The 13,522-nt window shown below is 36.8% G+C and overlaps 1 long non-coding RNA gene across 1 annotated transcript in view; it reads right to left on the reverse strand.

The window, feature by feature from the left end:
* Positions 1 to 12,275, reverse strand: part of LOC118160894 — a 104,776-nt gene extending 92,501 nt beyond the window's left edge. Inside the window, exon 1 of the long non-coding RNA XR_004747730.1 lies at positions 12,175 to 12,275. This is a non-coding gene — a long non-coding RNA (uncharacterized LOC118160894). The remainder of the gene's footprint in view (positions 1 to 12,174) is intronic.
* Between the last annotated feature and the right edge of the window lie 1,247 nt (positions 12,276 to 13,522).

A 13,522-nucleotide genomic window follows, 5' to 3' on the forward strand; every position in this document is an offset into this window, starting at 1 on the left:
TCTACCTCAACAGATCTCTCACTCCCTCTCCTCAAAGGGAATGGGGAAGAAAAAATGATGCAAACAGCTCAAGTGTTGAGATAAGGATGGGAAGATGGCACAGCAATTATCGTGACAGGCAAAACAGACTCAGAGTGGGGAGATAAATAAAATTTATCTCCTATTACTAACAAGCTAGAGCAGTGAAAAACAAAAACTGAAAACACCTTCCCCCATCCACCCTCCTCTACCGTGTCCCCCAGCAGCACAGGGGAACAGGGAATGGGGGCTGCTGTCAGTACCTGACGTTTTGTCTCCACCACTCCTTCCTGGTCCCTCTCTGCCCCTGCTCCACTTGGGGTCCCTCCTACGGGATACCATCCTTCCCAAACTGAGCCTGCGGGGGCTGCCCACAGGCAGCAGCTCTTCAAGAACTGCTCCCACATGGCTCCGTACCATGGGGTCCATCCCCCAGGAGCAAACTGCTCCAGCACGGATCCCCCATGGGCGGCAGCTCCCCCCAGACCCCGTGGGCTCCTCTCCATGGGCTGCAGCTCCGGCCCAGGGCCTGCTCCTGCAGGGGCTCTCCATGGGCTGCAGCCTCCTCCAGGCCACATCCACCTGCTCCACCGGGGGCTCCTCCACGTGCTGCAACGTGGAGATCTGCTCCATGTGGGACCCATGGGCTGCAGGGGGACAGCCTGCTGCACCAGGGGCCTCTCCACAGGCTACAGGGGAACTGCTGCTGTGTTCCTGGAGCACCTCCTGCCCTCCTGCTGCACTGGCCTTGGGGTCTGCGGGGCTGCTTCTCACTCCTCACTCTCCCAGCTGCTGTTGTGCAGCTCTTCCAGAGGTGCCAACGTCGCTTATTGGCTCGGCTCTGGGCAGCAGTGGGTCCCTTTGTAGCCAGCTGAAACTGTCCCTTATCTAACATTGGGCAGGTTCTGGATTTTTCTCAGAGAAGTCCACCTGCTACCAAAACCATGGCACGTAAACCCTCCACACTAACATATCCTTTCCTGCCATGTGCCTTTATCTCATGTTTCATACTACTTTTTCTATTGGCAGACAAGTTACTTTTGTTGTTGTTGTTTTGTTTTGATTTGTTTGTTTTTTCCTAATTTTCCAACCTATAAAAATAATGGAACTTGACCATAACAACAAAAATAATAGAATAATCCACAAGTAGGTGTTAGCAGAAACATTCATAAATGAAATTAACTCTTCAAATATATTCTAAATTATGGAACTACAAAAGCTGACTCTAGTGCTGTAAAAATGATGAGTTGTATACACAGTCCCCAAGAAGAGCACGTTTGTGTCCCAGGGCTGCACTGGGTTGCACAGAACTGGATTCCCAACCTGCATGCAAGTCACTGAGCTGTGTCAGAAAGCTACTCATATTTCTGTATTTGAACTGAGCCCTCAGTGCTTCTACTCTACCTGGGAAAGTTGTGCAACTGAGAAAAAGCATAGCATCATGTCTGTAGCAAGGACACAAGCTGTTGGGTGTTTCCCTTGTTTTGGATTCCACACATGCTTTGCATGAAACAAAGTGAAGGATGCTGCAAAGACAAGTGAAACTGCAGAGTTCATTTTCCATCTGAAAAGATTTTTCTAATTCACCACATAAGTGTAACTAAGAAGGAAAGTTTGGTTTTTATACATTTTTTCTTATAAATATGTCACAAAGATAAGAGCTGTTAAGAGCTTCATTTGAATTCGTTGGTCCAATTTGCATGATAAAGATTAAGATTATAACCTCTTCTAGCATGGTTTGATATCTTCTGGCTTTGATTCTTATTTTACATTGTTCACAATGTGAAATAGATGTCCCATTTCTCTGTGGGTGTGGACAAGTGAGACTTAATTGACACTCTTTAATGAGTTTCTTACAGCTGTGATATCTGTAAGGAAGGAATGACTTATCACCTAGAGTGCTGGTGTTCCCAAGTCTCAGTGTGTTATCAGAACAAATAAACAAACAAAACAGGAAAAGCTGGGCGGTTTATTGCTGACACTCTGCGAATATGACCCATTTACCCCTTATTCCCATGGGCATTCCTAACCAAAACCCACTTCACTATATGTGGATATAGATTAAATGACCTATTAAACAGTCATAAGTATGTGGCACTGGAAGTATAGCTCATAATGTAGTTCAGATACTTCACAGTGATAATGTGAAATATAAGTACTCCAGCCCTGGTGTGAGCCAGTTTTTGGTTACCGTGATCTTTCTTTCTTAACAATGACACAAAATGACCCAGTTCTCCAGTGCCTTTCTACACTTATAGATCAAGGAGTTAGGCATAGCTGTGCCTTATTAAGCCTTCATTGTATATCCCAACCTCACCGCTGCTAAACCTGGTAGCCACTCCAGTCAGTTTGTAGGGGCTCTCTGTGAATCTTGAGACTTTTGTGGACCTCTCTGTGCTTGGGCCATTCCCCACTAGAGAGCAAATTAAACAGAGCCCAGAAGCAGGCATAAATTCAACACTGTCATCTGCCTCTGCATATTTAACATGTTTGAAGACTCATATTAAAAACATCAACACAGTAAAGGCCATAATGTTCACAAGTGGGATTCTTATGTATCTTTAGCTGTACTGAACATTTAAGCAGTAGAGGTCTCAATTAGCATGAGAACCAATAGCTTGTTTTTCTTAAGTACTAAAGGACAGTTTATAAGCAATCAGAATTCAGTAAGACAAATGAAATACATTGCCTGGAAAACCGAAATACACAACTTGGAAATATAAGTGGAGAAGTTAACATTTGAAAAATCACCAGAAGACATTAAGTCATAAGATGATTGTCACATAATAGGTCACCAGAAGACATACTGCCATAACTGTGATATATTTTCTAATTTTACAGGAAAAAAAAAAAAAAAGAGAGAAAAAAAAAAAAAAGACTGACAAAGACTGACAGGCTAGCTGAGATTCTATAAGTTAGATTAGGGATCTTTTTATTCTAAATTAGATAATGGTAATCAGTTGAGGTTGCCAAATTGTAATAATGAATAAAATAGCTATTAATGTTTTATTGGCATTGTCCCTATTTCCAACTTTTTTTGCATTGTGAGTGAAGTGATAAATGTACCCTTTAAAAATTACAAGGAGAAATAAACATGAAATCTACAACAGTAATCAATTTTTAGAAATTTATTTCTTGGATGTCATGGTTGATATGTTTTTTGTTTTCTTTAAGGTCTGACTGATTATTGTCAGAACATTAGTTCACTTTATCCTGCCCAAAGTAAGATGTGGAAACACAACGTTCTTAACCCTGAATATCTTCTTCACACAGAAAATTCATTAGCATTAAGATGGAAACAGTGCACAGTAACTCTGATTCAAATTAATGACTGCTATTAACAAGTAATCCTGTGAGTAGCTGAAAAAATGGACAGCATTTTCCTGTGGATGTCTTTTGCTGTCTTTTAAGAATTCAAGCTCCGACTGATTTTTTCTTGCATTTGGCAGTCACAGTTCTCCTTCCTGTGGATTTTCTGGAGACTTGATAAGGATTAAACACGCAAGCCACTTTTTCATGTTAATATGATGTCTTTTCTTTACTTGTAAAGCTGTTCTCATTAAAATTCTAAGCTGGTTGAAGCTATCCAATAGGTCCAACTACAAGTACGGAAGACAGAGAGACATCAACACCATAATTTCATGCTCAGATCATTTCCTTAGAAAGCCTGGCTAAATATTACTTAATAAGAATTCTCAATAAAATTGAGAACATCATCTGTACATTCATTACTGCATTACAGTTAATCACAGAATTGAACAAAGGTAAATGTACACACAGTATTCTACTGACAGACAACAGAATAGCGTCATATGAAGTTTTAGTGTCTGAGATGGAGATATCTGAAGGAAATAATAAAGATGATATCTTTTGAAGTCAGACCTATGTTGTATTGTTGTAAATTGGACAAGAAAGTGTGAATTATTTCAGAACACCAGAAGAAGACAGGAATAATGGGAAGCTGTAAACCAGCTTTTCTTGACAGAAGGTTTGTCTGCTGTGTTCCAATCTACTTGCTGATACTATGTATTGGCTGACTTGAAAAGTGTCCTTAGACAGAAATTACCACATAATTACAGGTTTTGACACCACCAGAAAGAGTAGATGACAGAAAGAAACATCCTGGGGAAAACAAAACAAAACAAAACAAAAAACCTTCTGATTTTTTTTTTTTTCCTGAATTGATTTGTAGCTTTCAGTAAGAGGGAAAAAAAAAAAAAAAAAAAAAAAAAAAAAAGACCTGCTCAGACAGGTTGCCCAGTAATTCACATCAGACATGCAATGCAAGGGGCAGAAGCTTTGGAACACAAGAAGATCATTACCATGGCACACATATGTGCAAAAGGTTACATCTTAGTTACTAATGTACAACTCTGTCACAAAAATGCCCTGAATTAAGAAGCAAAAAGAAGTAATTCCTCCTTCTGGAACACTCAAGAGGCCCCAATTTGACAGACTTGCAGATGGCTGAACAAATTTTACCATTGCAGAAGTGAATAAAATTAGAAAAATAAGGAAGAGATTTACAGTTCAGGTACAAAAATGGTCATTTATTGCTATTTATTTATTATAAATAGCATAATCTCGTCTTTATTTAGTACCCACAAAGATTTGGTAGACATAAAAAATAACACAGCCTTACTAACAACTTTTGGGGAATTTATTCCTGTCTAAAATTTCAACAATTCTCTTATTCTTTAGGCTTTGTGTCATGTAAATTCTGGGTATTCAGAGTATATGATGGATTGCTTTTCTCATTGCAAATAAACACAAATAAAAGTATTCTGAATTATAAACCGATTTTTTCTCTCAACACTGTAGAAGACATACTCCAGTCCTTCAGGTGTTCTCAGAATTCATATAGTATTTGCAACAAAGCCTGGCAGCATCCAGAAGACCCGGGACTCAGGTTGCTTGCTTTGAATCAGACAGAAGGGGGATTTAAACAGGAGTAACTGCCACTTATAATCTTTTTTATTTTTTGTTTTTAGATAATCAAAAATACAAACATACTTCATAGCAGATGAAAAAAATTCAAAGAAGATGAATCCAGAGTGGGTTTTATCTCCCAGTATTATAAAATTTAATTGTGGCTTATGCAGAGAGTAAAATCCCATACTTCTTCTGTACATGTTCCTTATACTACTTTTGGGGGATAAAAATAAATATATAAAATGTTTCACCTTCTGGTATCTATAATATCATGAAAATACTACAGCCTGACTCTCAGTTTTGAGAACTCAGTCCTCTGATGTTTTTTTTCACTGAAAATTTTGTTATGGAATTTATTTGGTGTTACCAAAAACAAAACAAACAACAACAGCAACAAAACACAAACAAATAACAAAAAACACCTTGTCTAGTCAGAAAGAAAAAAAAAATACAATAAAAATAAAAATAACAAAGCAAAATAAAACAAAAACTAGGCATGTTGCAACTCTTCAACTAGACTTCAAGGAGGTCAGCAGGCTTGCGGATTTGGTATATCACCTTCACTGAAAAGCAATTTACATTCAGATGGTGGGTCACCTGTCTGTCAAAAACTGCCTGTGAACATTGTGAAATTAAATTAAGCCTCTATTGACCTAACGTATTTATAAGCATCCACCACTGAGCCTGTGAGAGCAATTTTACATGCCTTGTTAAAAAAAAAAAAAAAAAGGATTCAAAGACAGGAGTATTGTGGTTTACATGAACCTCTCTCATCATCTACAATGCCTTTTGTGCTAAAAAAGAAAAGAAGGGAAATGTACTTTTGTCTGGGTTATGTTGTCCAGACAGGCACAGGTTTCCTGAATCATGGGTAGAATCTTGTGTTTTCTTCCTTCCTTCCTTCCTTCCTTCCTTCCTTCCTTCCTTCCTTCCTTCCTACCTTCCTTCCTTCCTTACTCCCTCCCTCCCTTCCTTTCTTCCTTCCTTCCCTCCTTCCCTCCTTCCTTTCTCTCTGTCTCTCTTTTTCTTTCCAACAAAAATTTTCAGGGCTTTAAAACAAGGTAAGTGATAACTTCAGCCACAAGGACAAAAAATAAAAAATAAAAAAATACAGTCCTGGAGCCTTTTGGGACAGCCCATAAATTCAAGAAACACCTACCTCTCAGAAGGAGTTTGTAGCAGCCTATTAGAGGTTTTCCTTCAAGCCACCCTTTTCCAAAACTCAAAAGGGTAGGAGGGGAGAGCTGACCTTTGATGAAGTTGCTCTTTCTTTTATTCCTTTAGTTCAAACAAAGATTCTAGCCTTTTGAGCTGCACTGGTTTCATTTTTTGTTTGCACAAAATGAAGATATGAGTGAAGTTGAAGGCACATAGAATGAAATTCTGTCAGTTATTCATATTTGGGGGCCTTAATAATAAAACAGTTGTGACTGAATGGGGCTCTTCCATCAATTAAGTGCCTATATGGCATGAACAGATAAAAATTGAAAGGAAACAACGGAACTGCAGACACTGCAGAGTTTTAGTTTGAAAAACACTGTAGACCACCGTACACTTTAGAATGGCCATTCTTCTTATGCAGTTAATGAGTAATTTGATGCCTATAATGAAATGAAAATTATGAGCAAATGATTGGCCACATCAGCTTACATTGGAACTTAATTTTTATATGGAACATATTGCTCATATATATATATATAAAAGGAGGCATTTAACTTTACAATGACCTTGTCATTCAGTTTTGATTAAGCCTGTACTGCAGTTTTATTTCCTGTGGTGCCTGTTATTGCTAGGGAAGATGTTATAATTACCTGACAGTACAAGAATCCTTTAAAGTATAAATCCTTGCAGTTAACCGTAAGATATTCCCTTTAACTAATCATGGAAATCTGTGTACCATAGCAGAAACTGAGCATGAAAAATCAGTTTCTGTATTTGACCAATGTAAAAGCATTGTAAATGACAGAACATCATAATATAGCCATATGCATTCTTAATTAACTTAGCAGCTTTATTTATATATAGATATATATATATAATTTTGATACTACTGAAAATGAAGAAAGGTATATACATCAGCAATCACACAGGAATGTTCAAAGAAGCACATCCAACTGGCTGAAGTCTCTAAAACCCCATAAAAAGTTTTGATGTGCCTACTTCTGCATCAACCAGAGAAGTCTGAGGAAAATTATCCTGCTTGAAGGGAAGTGTTTGCTAAAAGAACGTTATTGTAAATGGCTCTCCCTTTTACTGAGCCTACTCCCTCAAATCCTCTGCAAATGAGAACTGAAAGTCTGGAAATCATGTTACGCGACTGCAAATATATGAAAATGAGGAATCATGGGGAATGTGACTGAAACGAGGTGGCTGAGGATTAATAGGTCCAGAACCAACTTCCTGCTTCTGCTTGCTTTATGTCTATGTGGTTTTGGAGTGTAGGAGAAATGCATGATGGTCACCATATCCTTCGAGCTGAGAAGGAAGTTGCCTTGGAAAGCACTCCAGCTTAAGGTAGCTCACAGGGAAAGAAGCAGGAGCAGAACAGACTGCAAGTCTCTCTCCTCCATGATGGCCAAGGTTATATCCTGGAGCAGTTCAGGAATATTCTTGATGCTCACAATGATCTAGAATTTTGCTTTTCTAGATTTGATGTGCTTCCCCCCACGCCCCCTAACTTATTCCCAGTTTCACAGTCAAAAATTTAAGCCCTTACTTTGTCAGAATGTAAAAGTTTTCTTCTTTAAACACGTTTACATAAAAAAGGATCTCATACACTGTCAAAACCAAATTATTTTCTACAGAAACAACAGCAATTTATTTTTCATAAACAGCCTGCAAAATGCACCCATGGAGGGAAAAAAAAAACAAAAATAAAAAAAAAAAAAAAAGGGAATCTTTTATTTGGCAAAGCCAGAGCATAAAGAAACTCTGACCAGATTTATTTTGCTTTACAGCAGAATATATTGAAAACTTTCTATTGACTTATAGCAGTAGAAACAAGCATCTGATGTTTATCAGGCATGATATCAGTGCTGTATTGATGTCAAGTATGAAATTTTGCTGAAGAAATCAAAATATATGCTTTTGTCCTTTTCCCTCTGGAGACCAGAGATCACTGCCTTATATGCTATTAAAAATATCTGAACCTTCAGTAGAATATAGACCTCTATGTCATCTAGATTTAACATCAGATTGTAATCTAGTCACACTGCTATACCACACCTGACACCACAGCTATGTGCTATGTTTTTGTACAGCCTTTTAAGGATTTTTGTCATTTCAAATCATATCAAAGTAACATTTTTTATGCTTACTTTTCATATTAAGATACTATTCAAATCTATTAGCGTTGAGACTGAAAGAACAGTTCCTAATAATTTACCCTTCGTCTCTGAAGGGATCTTTTTATTCCTCAGAATCTATATATATTACATAGGCCTTTTTAATACTCTTTTCTAGAAAGCACTTCTTTTCCAGAGAGACAAAAGTATTTAGTCATGCATAGCAACATAACCTTGAACACCTCCAGAGTTGGAGTTTCCACCACTTCTCCGGGCAACCTGCTTCAGTTCTCTGAGTGAAGAATTTTCTCTAAACATCTAATCTAAATTTCCCCTCTGTCATTTTACTACCATTCCCGTTGTCCTACCATTATCTGCCCAAGCAAAAAGTTGCTCTCCATCTTTTTTTAGAAGCCCCCTTCTATGTACTGATAAGCTGCAATTAGGTCTCCTCAGAGCCTTCTCTGAACCTTCCCAGCTCCCTCAGCCTTTTTTCATAGGAGAAGCTTGACTTTAACTTGTAGACACTGATGTAAAACACAAATAATTCTGGAGACTGAATAATTCTGGAGATTGAATAACTGCATTGTCATATAGGTATAGATTCACTGCAGGTAAAAGCCTGCCCAGTGAAAAACAGAGATCAGAAAGCAGCCTTGCATTTACTAGGCCCTCTGCCTCACCCTTCCTGCAACTCCAGGCAGAATTCTTAAGGTCACAAGCAAACATCCTTCTCCCAGTCTAGCTGCAGACCACACTGCTCTTGCTCTCCTGGTTCAACAACCCTAAGGAGGTTATCATCCCTTGCTTCAGACAGACTGTGTGATAAAGTGAGTGCTTTTTATTCACAATTTGATATGTATTTTGTAACATCATGGAATAAAACAGGTTTGATGGACCTCTGTAGGTCATATAGTCTGCATAAATATATATTTATATAGTATTTACAGCATAATTTTTTTTGTAGCATTTAAATATTGTTACAGGCAAGACAATTTCCAAGGGGACATGGTGAGTTCATCACAAAAAATGTTCTCTGCATGACATTGTGGAGCGCAGACTCAGATCCTCCCCATTTTCTCTGGTTCCAAACAATATCAGAACTTCTGAATGCATTTCCTCAATGAGGGCCAAAGGTCTCTTCACTGAATTTAATGGAATATTCACACTTAATAGTCAAGGAAAATGTGCTATTCTGTGTAAACCTGAAAAAGGTGATGCCGATATCCTTAAATATGGAATAACAGTTTAGAAGTAGTTGGTACTGGAGATCTTCTTCTGAAATGACCGAAGAAGTATCTCTTCTGAGTTAACTGATAGGGAATTCATTTTAAGGAAATTCTAAACATGAACTATTGAAAAGTTGGAAGTGTACAAGAGCTCTTGCAGTTTATGAATAGGATTATCCTATATGGAATGTGATGAATTAATGAATTAGCTTTTTTTTTTTTTTTGATCATTTGTTTGACTACAAATTAGACAGCACTATTTTCTCCTTGGAATTCCAAAACAAGAATAAAACTGTTACACTCATTTTCTTCTTTTTTTTTTTTTTTTTTTAATCCAGCCTATTTAATATAATCTTATTTTTATTGTGATTCTCTACTGAAAATTTTATATTTTATCTCCATATTAATATAAATATTTATTACCTATAACCAAAGATACATGTCATCTTAAATAATTTACATATTTCTAGTATCTTCTTTATTTGTGCAAAATCACTTCTCTTGGAGTTTCCCATTAGCTATAAATTTTCACACAAATTAAACTAAACTTTAATTGTCCAACTTTGTTACCACATATAAATTACAATATCTGTCATTAGAATGCTTATCCTATTTAAACAGAAAATACTGACATATAATTTTCAGCATATTTTTCTAGTTCTGCCATCCCCAGGTAAGCGCCTACACAAACAAGTAGCTCTGGTCATATTACACTCTTGCTGTGTGCAGTGCTATTTTACTTTTAATTTATCTGGCTGTAGAGTTGTTTTCTTGTTTCGTTTGTTTGCTTTTAATGTAACCTAGCAATCCTAGAAAAATCCTAGCAATCCTAGAAAAATGTTGAATGTTGGACAAGTTTGTGTTCAAACTACATATGACATGCTTTAGTGTTTTCATTTCTTGACTATCTGATTAAGTTTCGGGAATGTCATTTACTACATAGAAAATATGGGAAAAAAATGAATCTGTCATATCAAAAGATGAAAGGAAGATTTTTCAGCCAAAAAAAAAAATAAGTAGGCAGTTCCAAGCATACAAGTTAGTATGTAAAGAAATTCATAATCAGGAAGGGGTAGAAAAAGTGTTCTTAAAGGAAAAAAATAGGGCAAAGTAAGAAGAATGGGCATCACGACTATTACTAGATAACCCTCTGGTTGTGCAACGCTTTGAAAATAAGAGAATCTCAGCTATAGAGTAGAAAGAGATGAAGACTAGAAGAGGAACCAACAAAGGAAGTTGCCTGACATGATCAGAATGATGAAAAGAGAACTTTATTTTTCTCAGCTGTGGAAAAGGTTGATATTTTGACTTTATGCGCTAAGTTCTTTAAACACATGCTTAGAACATGTAGGAAATGAGTGCAGACTTAAAATAAAAAAAAATCTCAGGTGACTGATGAATGAAACGGTTCTACCTAAAATGGTCAAGTCTCACAGTAACTTCATCTAAGTATGAAGAATTTCTCCAATATACATCATAACTGCTTTGCATTCTTATCAGTGATAGTACAATGAATGCCACTAACTATAATTTCTCCAGGCTAGCAGTGGCACTATAAATTCATTAGCAAAATTCAAAATATTTTTTCTTCAAAATTTCTAGTTAAACAAGACAGATAACTTGGCTGACAGTAGGTCTGACCACAAGCGCTTACCACATTAACACACATTCACTACAGCTTATGTTCTTTGAAACCACGTGCAATAAATAACATTGTTGGCTTCCATTTAAGAAAAATATGCTACTATAGAAACAAGGAAGAACAGTGATGTTCAAAATCATTTTGTTTGGAGACTCTCGGTCTTTGTACAAAAGTCGGGGTATTTGCTCTGTGGCCTCTAAGGACAGACAGGCATTGTACTAAGCCTTTAGTTGTGGCTTTTTATAAACAAAAGCCACTACAAAAATTATGTTCATTTTTCTTTTAATTTCAGTTTTCATGGTATCCATTCTAGTTATATTTTATTCAAGAAATAAAAGTTTAAAAAGTGACTTCATAGTACATTAATTTAATGTTAAGAGTCTAATGAGAACTGACAAAATCAAGGAAATTCAAACTTACACTGTCATTCCACTCATGGGAAGTGACAACCTACACTAGAAATGTCCTTTTTTTTTTTAATTTGTATCTTTAATATTATTTTAACATATTGGCTGCAACTGTGTTATTTCAAATCAATAAAATAAGTGACTTTAATGGACATTTAGATAATGAGATAAATATGTAAAACATCAAGCAGAAAATAAAAGCACCTCAGCCTTTATTTGCTTGATGGGCTTGATGAGCAGTATGCACAATACTTTCTAAAAGATGAGTGTATGTGGCAGTGAAAATTCTAGTAATTTGCTATTAGCTTTGAGAACACTGTAATGGAACTTTAGTCCCCATCAACTGACAAAAATCACACCACTAGCACTGGGAATTAAAAAGATGTGTTAACTTCAGAGCAGTATTTCCCTTTGACTTTCCCTCTCTCTTCTGTCAGTCACTCATCTTCCCTCCATAACCTGAATCCACTTTTCATGTTTTTGGGATTTTTCCAGGAAACTGAGGACCATTGTCAGATCTCAGAAACACATCCGTACATCCAATTAGTGCATGCAAATAATACAGACTAGGTAGGCAAGTCTTTAATTGTCTTGAGGGAAAGATGTATATGAATTACGCTGCAATAACAGTGATTTTGAGTTGGATGAGACTGTCCCTTTACCAGTTATCAACAAATTTAGATATTGTGGATCAGGTCTTCTTTGATAATGAGCACTGGTTTTCTAGAAGTTGTATATCTTAATTGGGCAGTATGCTAAATGTTTGAAAAAAACATACAAGATGATTGCTGCAAATAAGTACTAAGATTATAATACTAAAAAGAAAATGTTCTTGAACTTTGCCCACTGACTTTGCCCTTAACACTTCTTTCCATCCAACTGGTGGACAGCACTTGTAAAACCCTGACTCCAACACTCACTTGTTGGATGACAGCTTCTAAAATGATAGCTTTCCTTTTAAACTTTGTAAAAATAAAGCATATTTAGAATTTATGCATGGTACGGTCCTTTAAATAATATGTGAGTCCTGTTTCTATTCAAATGCTGAAATGACAGCCCTGAAGACAGCAGTTCTCTATTCCTGGATCATACCTACAGAACTGGCAACAGCCTGGCCATCAGTTTGGTGGAAACTCAGCTCTACATTCACACGTACAACGTAGTCAGAAAAGGCAGCATTGATTATTTGAATTATTCAAGCCCCTCTCTGTATTCTTGAGTTGAATTTGGACTAAACCCAGGAAATATTAGGACATTAGTTACTTACTTTTCTGAACAAAAAGCAAAACCAAAACATGAAACTGAAAACATCTCAAGAAAGCCCCTTTAATCAACTAGCTCCAGCTCAGCTGCAAGATTAAAAGGTTCTTGATTACTCTAAACACCACTAGGGTTCGGCTTTGTGTGGGTTAGAAATCTGGTTGTTTTTTTAAAGGCCTACTAACCACTGTTTTGCCCCTGGAATATCTTTGCTGCCAAGTGACACTAGCATTTAGGAAACTTCAAATAAACATAGAACTGAATTTTAGATACAATTCTGAAATTTGCACAATCAGCTCTAAGTAAAGTCACAGCATACTTCAGTTGAAACTACCTTAGTATCTCTTCTGTCAGTCACTCATCTTCCCTCCATAACCTGAATCCACTTTTCATGTTTTTGGGATTTTTCCATGAAATTGAGGACCATTGTCATCTCAGAAACACATCCATACATCCAATTAGTGCATGCAAATAATACAGACTAGGTAGGCAAGTCTTTAATTGTCTTGAGGGAAAGACAATTTCATTCGCACAGCAAGAACAGACAATTTACTACAATATCTGAGACATGGCTTAAAAAGTGTTGTATTTAAAACCCAGTATTTTTTATTCAAGTGGAAAATAATTCTACTAATGTATCTAGAGCACATTTGTGTTAAATTCCACTAATCGATGCAAATGAAATGTTGGGCCCCAGCTGTGGTCAGATGCATTGGTGATAGATGCATAGAAATGCACAGGTAAATAGTC

Source organism: Oxyura jamaicensis, chromosome 1, assembly GCF_011077185.1.
Source record: "Oxyura jamaicensis isolate SHBP4307 breed ruddy duck chromosome 1, BPBGC_Ojam_1.0, whole genome shotgun sequence".
Taxonomy (NCBI): domain Eukaryota; kingdom Metazoa; phylum Chordata; class Aves; order Anseriformes; family Anatidae; genus Oxyura; species Oxyura jamaicensis.